Source organism: Falco punctatus (assembly GCF_963210335.1).
Source record: "Falco punctatus genome assembly, chromosome: 9".
Lineage (NCBI taxonomy): Eukaryota > Metazoa > Chordata > Aves > Falconiformes > Falconidae > Falco > Falco punctatus.
Window position 1 is genome coordinate 48,384,758 of NC_137589.1, and position 14,321 is coordinate 48,399,078.

The 14,321-nt window shown below is 44.0% G+C and overlaps 1 protein-coding gene across 15 annotated transcripts in view; it reads right to left on the reverse strand.

Moving 5' to 3' along the window:
* EXD3 (exonuclease 3'-5' domain containing 3) overlaps nucleotides 1–14,321 on the reverse strand; it is a 291,634-nt gene that overhangs the window by 231,105 nt on the left and 46,208 nt on the right. For 2 of the 15 annotated variants that reach the window (XM_080400996.1, XM_080400995.1), the window contains exon 1: nucleotides 655–12,632. The exons of the other annotated variants lie outside the window; for them this stretch is intronic. The gene's annotated coding sequence lies outside the window, so the exon portion shown is untranslated. Of the gene's footprint in view, nucleotides 1–654; nucleotides 12,633–14,321 lie in introns of those variants that run through there. 15 annotated transcript variants of the gene reach the window in all.

A 14,321-nucleotide genomic window follows, 5' to 3' on the forward strand; every position in this document is an offset into this window, starting at 1 on the left:
CCTAGGAAGACCTTTTAGTGCGATGCTTCAATGATTGTGCTCTAAAGCTCTCCCATAGGGGGGACGCTGTGACTCCCAAGGCATGTGTGAGCTAGAGGAAAGCAGCTCAGACACACACACAGGGTAGATGCCTGCCAGGGCATTTAGTGAGAACAAAGTTTGCCTTTTTTTCTTGTAGATCTGAAGAGTCACGGATAGGTGGGATGAAATAAATACATTACATGATTTCTAACTATCCCTGCAACCTCCAGAGTCACTTGGGAGACAGTTTTCTGTCAGGCTTCCTCGAAGCTAATTGCAACAGAGCATCTCAGAAGAGGGTCACTGCACCAAGAGAAAAAAAAGCCTGGCAGTAGCCTCCTCTGCCACCACACTGCTGGCTCTGAGCATCTTCTGAAAGGCTCCCAGAATGACTCAACACCTGCAAATCACTCCCACCCTGAGGCTCCTGCAGGCCAGCAGCGCACACAGATCCAAACTCCTGCCTACACATCAGAGCATGGGACCGTGGCTGCTGATCGCTGCCTTTTCCCATCTCCCCCTACCTTTTCAAATTAAGCGTGAAGTCCCCCTGCTCTGCCAGCAATGCAAATGGGTACCACCCCACACACCAAGCTCTCCCTGTTCATTTTGCTCTTCTTACACATCAATCACCTTCAGTCGCTTGGAAGACTCATCCTGGAAGCAACCAGCATAACTGAAGTCACTGCTGAAATTCAGGGCAATACTGCGAGGGTGCTTCTTGGTGTCGGAGGTGGTGCTCTCACTGCGCTCAGCCCCACGGAAGGATGCTGGTTGCAGGACACAAGGTGTTGCGGGTCACACCTGCTTTTCCCTTTGGAGGCTGCCAGCGGTGAGGGAGTTTGCCGGTCTCTGGCACCCTCTGCTGACAAACCCAGCCAGGGCCCGGGACACGCACAGACGCTTCAGGCTGGAAGGGCCAGACCCTGCCGACATAATCTGCATCGTCTTCTCTAGATGAACATTTCATAACTTAGAATTTCTACTCTCTTATTTGTTCGGCCAGATGTTTATGTAAAATTGTACTACAGATGGCCCTTCTTCCCCTTGGTTTGCTCCAGTAACTGAGCACAGCACATAAAGGAAGGCGCCCTACTCTCCTACCTCTGGTGCTACCTAACCCCCTTATATTTACCAGCCTTTCCACCTACCAACGCCCCCCATCACCTCGCATGCAGCATCTATCCTCTCCCTCCTTTCTGAAAAGGTATGTAGCAGGGAGGTGACCTACACTTCAACATGAATTTGGAGAATGAAAAGGGCAATAATTCAAAGCACAGTGTTCCAGTTCAGGTATGGTATTGTCCCTGGAAGGGAACCATCTGTCTGAACCCTTCCAGTCCCACACTTCCGACGCACAATTCCCTCGACAGTCTCCACACCACACCTGTCACACAGCACCTGTAGCTTTGTGACCCCTCCATGTCCCTGAGGTGGGCAGTAGGATCACCGGGCAGAGGAGCAACAGCAGCAGCACGAAGGGAAGACATGCTCACACATGCCTCTGTCCTGTACCCGCTACTAATCCTGCAACGTGTCCAACACATGGCATCTCACACAAAGGTACATCAAGATGTTTAAACATGATCAGTGACACCCAAACCCTCTGTAGTCAGCAGACACCAGAAGCGAATGGGTTTGTGTAACTGAATTACTAATGCGACACATCCTGATGCTGCTGTTTTGCTCTTGAAGATTCCTGCGGAACAATGAACAGCAAGAACAGAGAATATTCTGTGTAAAGGCAACAGCGAAACAGAAACCTAATCTTCTGAGATATATTGACTTTAAAGACTGATTTTCAGCCTTGTTATCGTCTGCATTTTTCCGCTTCTTGTTTTTTTCTTTTCTTGTGTGAAGGAAAGGCCAGGAGAACAAGCCCTGCCTGACAGCACACGCCGGGTAAACCAAAAGACAGCTTGCAGGCTAAATGGATTCTTACACTGGTACTTTCTAAATGCTGTTTCAAACACATGCAGGTTGCAATTAATCTACCAAGGGATCTCCACTTCAGTAGAAAGAATCTCAAAGGATCATTCCACCTCCAAACCACCACCTTAAAAAACACAACTAAGGAACCTTTGGAAATATGTAATGCAGAATTTCAACCAGAATAGAAGTATAAAAAAAGTTATCAGCAAACAGAAAAACAGGTCAGGGTCAACACGCTTCACACATTTATTTCCAGTGTGTTGGCCACTACTGAAAACCACTACAATATAGAACAATTTGAAAACCTTTAAAAAGCCAGGGGACTAAATAATCAAGACTACTTTAACCGTAACAAAACCTTTGTACTAGGAGATACAGCGTAGTTACTTCAACTGCTGACAGTTCAGTATCTCATGAGCTCTACCTCAAAATAGGAAAAAAAGCTTACTTTGCTTTCTGTTTTCCAATCCTCAAATAGCTTTGTGTTAACACTGTAAGCATAACACCACTGGGGACTCAGTATGTAACTTCACTACTTCCCAAAACAGAGCCAGGGCTCTTTCATTTTGACGCCCTTCAGGCACTTTGACTGCTTCCCAGCATTCTGATTTCAGGTTTGAGTCTGATTTTAGGCACCAGTGTTAAGCAATGAACCCAGCATTATTAACATATGTCTAGAGCTCTGTAACAGAGTATTTGAACATTTTCTCCTGGATTGCCTAGGAAGCTTTCTTATCTTGCACAAACCTATTCATTTTTTTCTAGAATGCATTAACCATCCTCCAGAGTCTGATACTTCTAAAAGGCTTTTCTGGACAGGCTCTGGCAAATGTAGCTGTGGCAGCCGAAGACACTGCTCTCGCCAGCTGTTTGTCCCACCTTGCTCTGCCAAGAGACACTGCCTGCACAGCACAGCTGACTGGAATCGTACGCCCAATGTTTCAGCTCTCAGTTTTGGCACGTTAATGTGAACAGCGGGTGAAAGTATTTGTGCAAAACTGCTGGGCTGTGAGCTAGAGAAACTGAGATACAAGGACACATTCCTTCTGCAGCACTACTAAACAGTGGGGGACAGTCATGTCCTAAATTATTGCAGCTGTTTGGCCAGCAGACATGAGTCAGAGCACTGACACACAGATCATCAATGCATGTAGGAACATGATCTGAACTCTTACCTCCTACTGAATGCTTCACTCTGGGGGTTCCTCCTAAGGGATCACCAAGAGAGACTCTTTTTCAGCCACATCTACACTACAAAGTTTTGGAAGTACAGTGATGCTGGTAAAAATGCACTAAACACAATCACTTCCTGACTGACAGATGCTCAAGCAAACTCCCAGACAAAACAGATACAATTCTAAGAATCACAGAATTTACAGGAGGAGGGAGGAAAGTTTGTCTTTAACAAAGCCACTTTTTTTTTTTTCCTCCCCGTAATAAAAAATGTTGAAGCTTTCCATCTCCTGAGGGCTTTGTTTGAATAGCTTTAGCTATAGACACAACACTAAAGAAAAATTTTTTACAGGATGGATGAGTAATTTTAGCAATCCAGTAAATTTTCTCCATCTCTATCTGCTTCCCTTGCTAATCTCCCTTTCTATTCACTCAAAGGAGCTGAAACACTGCTGTGTTGATTTCTCATAGATTACTTTCACTCCAGACCATGTCAAAACACTATTAAAATCAAAGCAGAATAATCCAAGGATTTCCTCTCAAATCAACATTTCCTCTGTTATCCCTGTTGTTAGCAAATCCCTCAGATCCCAACTGTCTGCAGCTCCTCATCTTCCGTCCTCGAGCAGAGTTACTAACGGGCTGCCCACACCCGGAGTGGAGCTGCACAGGTCTGCAGCTTGCACAGGTTTCACAGGCAACATGCAAGTTCATGGGCAAGCTCCTTTTCTGTCTCCCAAGGGCACTGCTATTATGCCTTGTAAACATTTTTAGAATTCAAAAGTTCCACAAGCTATTGACATTTTAATTTCCAGGTTACCATATCAGACTTGGCCTTGATTTTCTTCAGAGTTTTTTCTCACCTGAGATCTGATATACTTTGTCAACAACAAGAAGCTACTTGTTTTAGTAAGTTTTACCCCTTATTTCTGTTTGCCTTTAACCCACATCATTGCCTATGAGTCCTACCTCCTTCAGGGAATAGCCTCTTTGTTAAATGCTGTGACAGAAGGCAGCAAGGAGGGAGGAATGCTGGATGACATGGAGGTTGGAGAGGCAGGAGTTGCAGCAATCGGAGACCAACTGCCAACATCTAGCAATGACTGAAAAGCCAGATGAGACGACTTTGCTGTGGCTGAAGATCTTGACTACTAATTGAAATATGAATTAAAGAATGAGAGATTACTGGGCTGAGACTCTGACCAGTATATCTCTTTGTAAGATCAAACCTTACACTGGTGGCTTTGTTGGCCCACTCTCTGAGAAGACCTGTCCTGAACAGTCTCACCTGTTGGCACCTAGGGGACTAACAACCCCCTATCAGTCCTTCAATGTAAGCCTTCTAGCACTCTCTCTGTTTCTGAACAAGTTTCATTTTCACTGTCATCACCTGATGACATCAAGGTCAATCAAGGATGCTTATCAAAGCCAATTAAGTCATTGTCAAGCTTTCAGAGCATGAAGCCAATAACTCCACCACATTCTCCTTGTATGCTTCCTCACACTTGCACCCACAGCAAGAGAAACAACGTTCTGCTGGACTGCAGGGAGAATTTCAAATCCCACAAAGTCAGAACAAAGTGGGGTCATGTTATTCACCACACACTGCACTGAATTTTGACCTCTTCCCAAGCTGTATCAGTATTATCTATTATCTACTCAATAATAAATTGCTTTCAAAACTGCTTTGGGGAGAGTTCTTCCTCACCCTTTACCTCCTGAATAAGTTTAGAGAAGGTCTTCCTCAGAATGTAGGCTTTAAATACAGCGATTAAGCCATCAGTGGGATTAACAAGATCATCTTTGGTGGCATAAACAGCTTTCACATGGGACATTGGTTTGTAACCAAGTTGGTCGGTGATGATATTGTACAAAACAAAGAGAGTTTTGAAGGTGGGGTTCTGTGCTCTTCACATCACTCCTGGAAGGCCCGCACAAAGAAACCACTCCTGAAACTCCTGGGTAGTGAGTCAGGTTTTTCTGTATGACTGGAAGATGGGTCTTCAATAACCTTCTCATTGCTCTTTGGTTCTAGTATGATAAACAAGCCGCAGCCTCCTCCTGTATCACCACCCAAAAAATGGGTCACCCCATCTCAGGGGAACAGAGTACCAAAGTTCAAAGGCTTAGATTGATTTTCAGAAGCATTCTGAGCAGTGCCATCCACAGCTATCATGAAACTCCGCTCAGATCAGGAGATCTCAGTAGTTACTGAAGTCTCTACCACTGTCTTCAGAAGTTGAGAAAAAAGCTGTATTAGCCAGCTTTTGGACTGTTATGCATCCATAAACAATATTATTAACCTGAAAGGCATGTGTTTTTCTCAGCATGATTTATTAGCTGCAGTTACAGTTGCAATAATCATGGTCTAATTTTTCAGAAACTACTATAGCTTATGCATAGTTTTAACCACCTTTTGAAAGACCTTTAAGTAATGATGAATCGACCCATAAAATAATACAAATGTTAGAACCAACGTATTACTCTCCTTTAGGCATGGGCAGGAATATCTGATTTATGTCTGCCAAATGATTTGGCATCTGAACAAACTGGCAACAAATTCAAAGAGAAACAGCAAAGCTGTGGGCAACCGCTGGGAAGACTGGGATTCCTTCCCTTTTCATTTCAACATGCCATGTCTGCTCTGGGATGTTACAATCTAATTCACTTGTTCACAGGGCAGCAAGTTAGCTACATCAAGACAGTGTGCCTCTGCACTGCTTTGCCACAGTGCCATAAAGTACCTCTCTTATAAGGCATTACATATGCACAAGTCCACACTTGATCAAAGTAACCACTGGAGAGAGACCTCACCCTGTACTGCTCTCCCGCAAAGCTCTCCACTTTGAGTTTGCAGATGCCTACCAGAAACTGCAGGGTCTGAAAAGCAAATGAAAAGGGAACTATGATGTCTCCTTTGGTATCGTCAATTCAGCGAGCACCAGTGCCATACTATTGGCAGGCATCGTGGAGGCAATGCTGTGGGATATGTGCTTATGGTGGTCAGTAAAAAGATCAGGATACTACGCACTTTTATCAGCGAACTGATGCACATGTCAGCTGTGTGTGAGATCAGCCCCTTAAGTTCCTTTTTAAACCCCAAAGAGGTTGCATGCTGTACCGGACCAGCATCGTGCATTGTCCAGAGGATGCATGGCAACAGAAGTGTTGGGTGCTTTGGCCAACAGTCACAGCAGAAGGGTGCTCTGCTGCATCTGCTTGCCTCTCCCACTGTTTGCATCGCATTTCTTTCCATGGCCACACACCTTGGACGTCGGTAAGAATGGTATCCCTTATCATCCCTTCCTCCACTTCTGTGCCTTAATAGCCCTCCGTACTGGGAAGCTAGGCAGTGATACTATTTAACTATTTATCCTGGCTTTATTTTTCCTGTATGGTGTCTCAAGAAAGGTGCTCAGCAGCGAGCATGCATTAGCTCAGAGAAAAAGTTCCCTCACTCCCTTTCTCAGCGGAAGACACCTCAGCCGCCCTGTGTATACTAACTTCTGTACTTCAGCAGGTCAGGTTTTACTGAAAACAAATGAGGACAGATACACATAACCCCGCTGCTGCCATCACTGCCACAGGTCTGCAACAGCAACACAAATCCAAAACAACAGCCCAGGCACCAAAGGCTCACTCCAGCTTTGAGTGCTGCTGTCACAGTGCTACAAGAAGCTAGAAACACACATAAATACTCACTGCCCACAACCGTTAACTTGAGCAGCAAAGCAATGTCTCTTTTGCGTAGTTTCCATGCAATAGTTGCAGCACAGAGCAAGGTAGAAAGCTGTAAGCACAGCCCTCCCTGCAGGGTGTTTCAAGTGAGTCGAGACCACAGAAAACAGGCAAGGGTCTTGCTAAACAACAAAGGCACTAGCTGAAAAGACAGCCTACACTGCTGATTGTAGCTGTCCCATGTGTTCCTCACGGTCTTTGAGGTACCTTTGGATTCAGTGATTAACTGACTGCATCCCTTGCAGAAATGGAGTTTCTTAAAGCTGTGTATAACTGTAGGCTGTTGCAGTCCTCCTCGGGGATTTCCACCAGGCTAATGATGGAAATAAGGTGCAGGAAAGTTGTTATTTAAACTCATCATCACAGAGGAAATTTCTCACAGCCTGATGGCAGTTAAGGAAAACATTATTTGGTGGCTGAGGAAGCTACTAACTGTGTTATCAAATATTTGGGCTGGATGGACACAATGCACTTCAGGAAGAACTGCAACAGCCCCTGCTCCATGCAGGTATGCCGGGTTGCACAAGCACTCCTTACCATGCCACTCTGCCTCTCCAAAGCCTTCTGGGACACAAAAAGGAAACCAGAGGCGACATGCTGAAAATGGGAAATTGCAACCTCCTAAAAATTATTAATCACTTCAAATGCTGAAACAATACCCTTTGTCAAAGCTGTGGGTGGTGAAGTTGGCACAGCTCCTACTGAAAAGAAACTTGATCTTCACTGGTGTGAAAGCATGAAGCAGCATCCTGTACTGATGAAGTACTCGACCCAAATTCCTTTCAAGGTGCTTTTGCTGCCTCCTTCACACTAAGTTTATGGAGAACAGGAAGACAGGAACAGCCTGGGCCAACAGCAACCTGAACCAGAGATACCACACAGGTGCAGCAGGAGGAAAGCTGTTCATCGGTGGTAATTTAAGGCTGCTTGCTATTTACTGGGAGGGAAAAAAAAATATGTATCTATTAGAACATCACACATCCCTCTAGGAAGCTATAATAGAAATTTAGCAAGTGAGGCACTAACACGGGACTCCACAAACTTCCGTGACACCTGCAGGCAGCAGTTGTAAAGCTTTGCTGTCCTCCTGCAACTCCCCTGCGTCAAACAGCATCAAGCCCTGCACTAGTGGATAAAGGAGAATGAGCAGAAAGAGGCCCCGAGAGACACAGTGCTGTGTCCAGATAAGATCTTTGAAGCACCAGGCTGCAGCTGTTTGTACATTTTAATTAATCGTAAGAAATGCAGTAACAGCTCATTTTCTTGAGGGTTGGGGCAAACTCGCAGCCCTGCCATTTTAAGAAAGGAGCACTGAAAAAACAAACACCAGTATCTGAGATGGAGGAATTTCTATGCTTAAATCAGTGTTCACAGCTTTATCACCATTTACCCTGCCACCTGGGATGCTGAACGCATTGTCTTCCCCTGCCCGGATGAGGAAGGACGCTGACACATGGCACAGCCTACCCACTTTGTCACATTCAGCAAACAAAGAGGAAGCTTGCAAAGGCGAGATCAATAACTGGAAGACACAGTGGCAGTTTGTCCCCAACGCTGGACAGTTAATCCTGATGCACAATCCCCCCGTGAATTTAAAATGCTTGATACATACCATTTCTGGCTGTGATTAAATGTCTAATGACGCACTCTCTCTGATAGATTGGAAGTATTTGTTCTGTGGTTACAAAACATTACAAAGAATGAAAAGCCTCCAAGAAAAAAAATATCAGAAGGCTCAAAAGTTAAAAATTATACTAGACACTGAGAAATGAGTGGTTTCTAAGTGTTGGCTTAAGAGTGCAATACAGCAACAGAACAATTTTTAGTAGCTACATAAAAAAAGTTGTATTTGATACAACATTATTTCTTATTACACGTTATGTGTATTTATTTGTCAGTATTAATTTACAAAGGCAGACACCAATTTAAAAAGAAGCAAACCATTGCAAGCTCAGCAGAATGCTAAATGTATACTATTTCATGGCTAGGATGGAACATTTTATGAAATACTGAATATTGATTTTATTTCTGTATACTCCTTGCTCTTGAGAAGATACACAGACTAGAATCGATGCTAACACCAACATTTCAATATCCTACTTAAATTCACTCTCTAGTCATTATTTCTGTATTTCAAATTGGATTTTGTGGTCAAATTCAGAAGCAAGGAAAAGCCAGTGTAATACTGTACTTACAGCCACTGCAACATGCATTTTGAATTCCACTGTTTCACACCCACTTACCTATGCATAATTAATAACCTCTTTACATAGATTCTCACTCTGGTCCAGTTCAGAGTCTGTGGGAGGGAATGTAACCTGGCACTGCTTGTTACATTACAAATAAGAGAAGCAAGGGAAAAGCTATAAAGATAAGAGAACTGATGGTACCAGCATTTCTACATAAGAAAATATACCTTTCCAAGTAAAACTTAGATTGCCTCACTCTTTCTGAATGCCCAGAACTAGTTCACAGGCAGCTAAATTAGAATTTTGTTTCTCAGATAACAGAAATTCAATTTAATATGCTCAAAGTAACCAGCTCTGAGAGTTGGAACAGAGCTCTGGAGACCTCCGGTGCTTCTCGGGGGAAAAAGCCCAGCACAGCACTAGCGCGGAGGACGTGCCTGCTGTACTAAAAGGCAGATGCCTTCAGAGCACTGTATGTTTAGTCATCTCTTTATCAAACCCTTAACTAATTAAACAATCCTCTTGTCAAAGAGGACAGTCATTGTTTGTGTGACCGATGCCCTGTAAACATAATGGGATAATCTGCCTTTCTCCTTTTTTTCTCCCTCAATTCTTCTAAACAGCTGGGGGATGCGCTGCCTGCTCTCCAGGAAGCCTCCGCTCATCTGTCATTCTTCTCTGCTTGCAGCGCTCCGCTGCTGCACGCAGCATCAGAAGCCAAGCTTAAGACAATAACGCCTCAGATACACTAACAATCAATCTGATACCATGCCATTAAAGAGTCCCCAGGCCTCTGAAGGGTTGAGCAAATAATTAGGAAGGAAAAAGAAACGATTCCTGGATAGAATTGACAATTAAAACTATATTGATCTACAAACAGCAAAAGATGCTAAAACGAAAGCATTTCTAGTACCCGCTTTTGACTTCAGTACCAGGGAAGAAAGAGCTTGCAAATAATAAAGCTTTGATCAGATAGCATCAGGCTTGCTCACACATCTGCAGTTATAGCAGTAAAAGCTGTTAATCAAATGTTAAAGGCTCAGAAAGCCACACTTTCAAAGATGATCTCCAGCCCCAGGTACCCAAGGGAACAGCTCACCTCAGAGTAACTGTGTGCGGACATGCCAAGATTAACAGGAACTAGAGAGGGTAACTATTTTCTCGTGTGAAACAAGGACACTGTTTCTGGAGGTTGCACAATCCAAAGGTTTGCCAGTACAGCCCCTCGCTGTATCCCTTAGCTGATGTCAGTGAAAGCACTCTGGTCACCCCTGTCCAGCAGAGCTGCACAGCTCTGTTACCCTATAGACACAATCATGACAAAAGCCATTACCCGTCACAGCTCTCCTTCATGAAAGTTTCTGTTTTCCTACTTACATCACCAGCAGCAATCTAGACTTATTTTCTATAGCAAACCCAGACTACTCAATACTTGAAATTTTGAATTCAAATGCAGCAGCCTGAAAGTAAACTGAATCACTTTCAAAACATGAAGATTTTGCAGAACTGTTGTTCCCAGGAGAGAAGTGGAGAGCAGGCTGGGCAGGCAGCCCTTACTCCCATCCCAGGTGTCGCTCCCTGAGCCCTGGGGATGTGGGCTGGGACAGCTTGCTGCACTCCTCCACGGTGCTTCCAGGGGCAGTGGCCACGCATGGCTTCACCAACCACAAGTGCTGATAACCACGATTTCATTTAATAACAGGAGATTCACATGGATCTGCTGGTTTGACTAAGGAGGAAATGCAGTATTTCTGTATTGAAAGGTGAGGAGGAGGAAGAGGGGAGGTGGCAGTGGAAAGGGAGGGCTGAATAATACCCAAATCTGAAAACCCTTCAGTGGCCATCAAAAGAAAGCTCAAGGCTCTCTGCAAACTATCATTGGTCGTATTGTCAGAAATGCCAGCTTACCAAAACCTTTGCTAACCACCCAGGCAGTACTTGACAGAACTGTTTTGCACAGAGAACAGCAGATGGCAAAGGGCTTGGCACAAGCAGGACACCTCTTACCATCTCCTCAGAACTCCACACCATCACAGCAGTTTTGAGGAGGAATCCCCCACCCTGCTCCTCCACAAAATACTCAAATGCCCGCTTCAGGTACCAAGAGCCCTACTCCTGGCTAAGACGGAAGCCACCTCACTCTGTCACAGATCCATGGAGGCTAACAGAGCAAGAGCGTGAGATCCTCAAGCAACGTGCACACCCTACCAAGGAACCCATGGAAGTGCTGAGGTGTCCATCTGCCTGACTTCACTCAACCCTACCCTGAACAAGTTGGCAGTTGGCTAAAAGCTACTCCAAAGGAGACACACCAGCCATGTGTCCCGTGCTCAAGGAGGACGTGAAACCCAGGAGACAGCACGTAGAATTACAAAGTCTGTTTCTTTTTGCACCTCATCTAGACCACAGCAGGGAAAAGAAATGCAAAACTGCTCTATTTTTAACCTACCACCAAGAGAGACTTTATAGAGCCGTGCTCAAATCTGAGGAAGTTCCTCATCTCAATCCAAGTTAAAATCAGCAAGTGTAAAGAAGACATCCCAAATGGAATATATCAAAGCCAAAATGATGTTATCCAGGCAAAATTACAAAATTTTCAGTATCAGTAACAAAACAACTAGCGATATCAGCCTTAAGGCTCTTTTTCTTGCTCTCTCCTTTTTTGGGTTTTTTCCCTTCCCTGGTGTTCCCTCCCTACCTCATCACTGCAGCCAAGTTTTAAACAATATACATGAAAATAGCAGCTTTCAATCTGTTCCTGGAGTAGCCAAATTAATGAGGCCACATGGCATCCCAGGGCACTCTGGAGGGAAGGGTTCAAAACTTGTTAGCGCAGTCTGCACTGCTCTAAAAAATGTAAAACATTTCAAACTGGCGAATGTTTCACTTTCTTTCTCCTCTGCTCTCCAAGTAAAAGAGCATTTTGATTTCCAAACACATATTGTGGAAAGAATGAAGCACTTCTGGAAAAAGCAAAAGACCAGTTCATTTTTCTAAATTTAAAGATTTATAAATCAATGCAAATCTTTTTCAAAAAAAGCAGAACACTTCTGCAAGTTACACCACAGCACTCAGACAGTTGTTGTAGAAACAAGTACCTGTTTTTCCTGACCTACATTTTCAGGTTGGCAGGAAATCAAAGTTCATTTCAAATTACAGCAGATTTTGAACAGACTTGCATGTGCCCTCCAATCTCAGCTATTAAATCTGTTGGGGCCCAGCAAGTTCATTTTTTGTATGAAAGAAGGTACCACTTTTTAAAATTACGCATGCTTGGTATTACATAAATGCAAGCAGGTAGTCTTTTTGTTGTAATATTAAAAGGGGAACTGATTTTCCACAGAATTTGGTTTAACTAGAGCCATTTTCCTCTCCTTGAACTGTTATATACATTATCTACCATATCTATAATAAAAGCCATGTGGTTAAGCAGAAACAACCACAAAAAGCAAACAAGTCTAGCTTTGTCCTAAAGGCCTTAATATGAAAAGGCTCCCCAGGTAACAGCTGCCTGCGTGGGTCTTATGTTTATATAAACAAACAGCCACCAACAAACAGGCATTTTCTCGGCTAAGTACAAGACAAGTACTTACAGACAAGTAGGCCATAGTTACAGCATCAGGCCAAGGAGAATGCTTTCACCTGCTTTCCTCCTTACCCCATCACAAGGCCATCAGCTTCCTCTTTGACTCATTTTTTTTTCCTGTGGGGGTTATGTTTTACCTGTTTGAGAGCACAGCCCACTCCTGGATTTGGAATTTCAGAAGGGGTCTTGACCTTGCCAGGTGATGGAGAAGGCTGATGTGGGCTGCAGAGACTGGCCAGAGTGGCTCTGCAGTGCAGCCAGCCAGCGGGGCCCTGCTAGACCTTAGAGTTGTGCCCACCTGCAGAAGGGCTTCTCAGGACTGAAGCTGGTTTGTGGGTGCAAGTACTGCTGCACCCAGCCCCTGAGCCCCTTAAACCTAGAGCAAGGAGCAGAGCGGGGACAGTGCTCTGCCAGGGGGTCACCTCATATCTGGCACAGCAACAGCCTGGCAGGACCCTTCCCGTGCCCCTAAAAGCCACCTTTCCCTGCTCCTGGGAAGGCAGTGCAGGGACACGTAGATCCGAAATGGAAGCAGTATAAGATCAAACTGGGTTTATGGCCCTGGCTCCCCATAGTGTGATGGTGGCTGTACTGTTTCCAGACCTCAGCCAGCACAGCACTCTGCACAGGTCAATAATGACATCAAAGCAAGGTGCATTCTGAATCTATGACAATAATAATAGTGATTTGACTGTATCATCTGCCTTTTTCCCTCTTATTTGCTCCCTGAGCTGCCTTACTCTTATTACTGTACTAACAGTCAATGAGACTGTGCTGACAGACCCAAGATTGCAACCCTCTCCTTTCCTTTGGGATTTGCACTTCTGCAATAGAAATTCCCTTGATCCAAGAAGAAACAGACACTGAGAGCTGGTAGGATAGGACGAAGAAGAGCTTATGTTCATTAGGATTCAACCAGAGATCACAGCACCACAGTCAACTTCAGAAATAAAACCAATCTTTCTATTACAGCCAGAGACTTTTTTCCCCCCCAAGACCACTAAAGCTATATGCGGAAAGAAGTACACCTCCCCATCTTGACCTCTGCAAGTTTTATTAGCTGCTTAAGTCATGAACCATCACACTCTGCTTTTGTGACTATCTGGTTTAACATAAGCTTGCAAAAACTGTGTGTGAAGGAAACACATTTTAAGTTTCCTTTATTTTCATGCCCACTTTCAGATCTGTGTAGTTTCACAATGTCCATATTTCACTAAAATTAAATTGCTGCATTGCAAAACACATCCAAGACAAAAAGTTTCAATTAAGCTTTTTTTTTTTTTTAAAACATGTTTTCCATAATCATGGCAGAAATTCTTTAAAAATACATCTTCTTCGGGCCAAGTTAAATGTGCTCAAACACGCTGTGTACGCAAACCCCTGAGAATACACTGGTGAGCAGACTTCCCACCTATTCACATTCACGTGAATCAGAAACTACTTTCAAACGTGTACATTAACAGATGTATTTTTCTCATGCTATCTATACTAACCAGACCAAGCCTGAAAACCTCACAGTACCCTGCTGAATTCTAATCACAGAGTGACATAAAGTATAAGGAGCCAGACAGCCATTAGCAGGAATCTAAACAGCACTGTGTTTTGGGAACTGCTGTTTTCGCTTAAGTTTTTTGATTTATACCTCATAACTGCAAAACTAATGAGATTCTAATGAAAAGTGG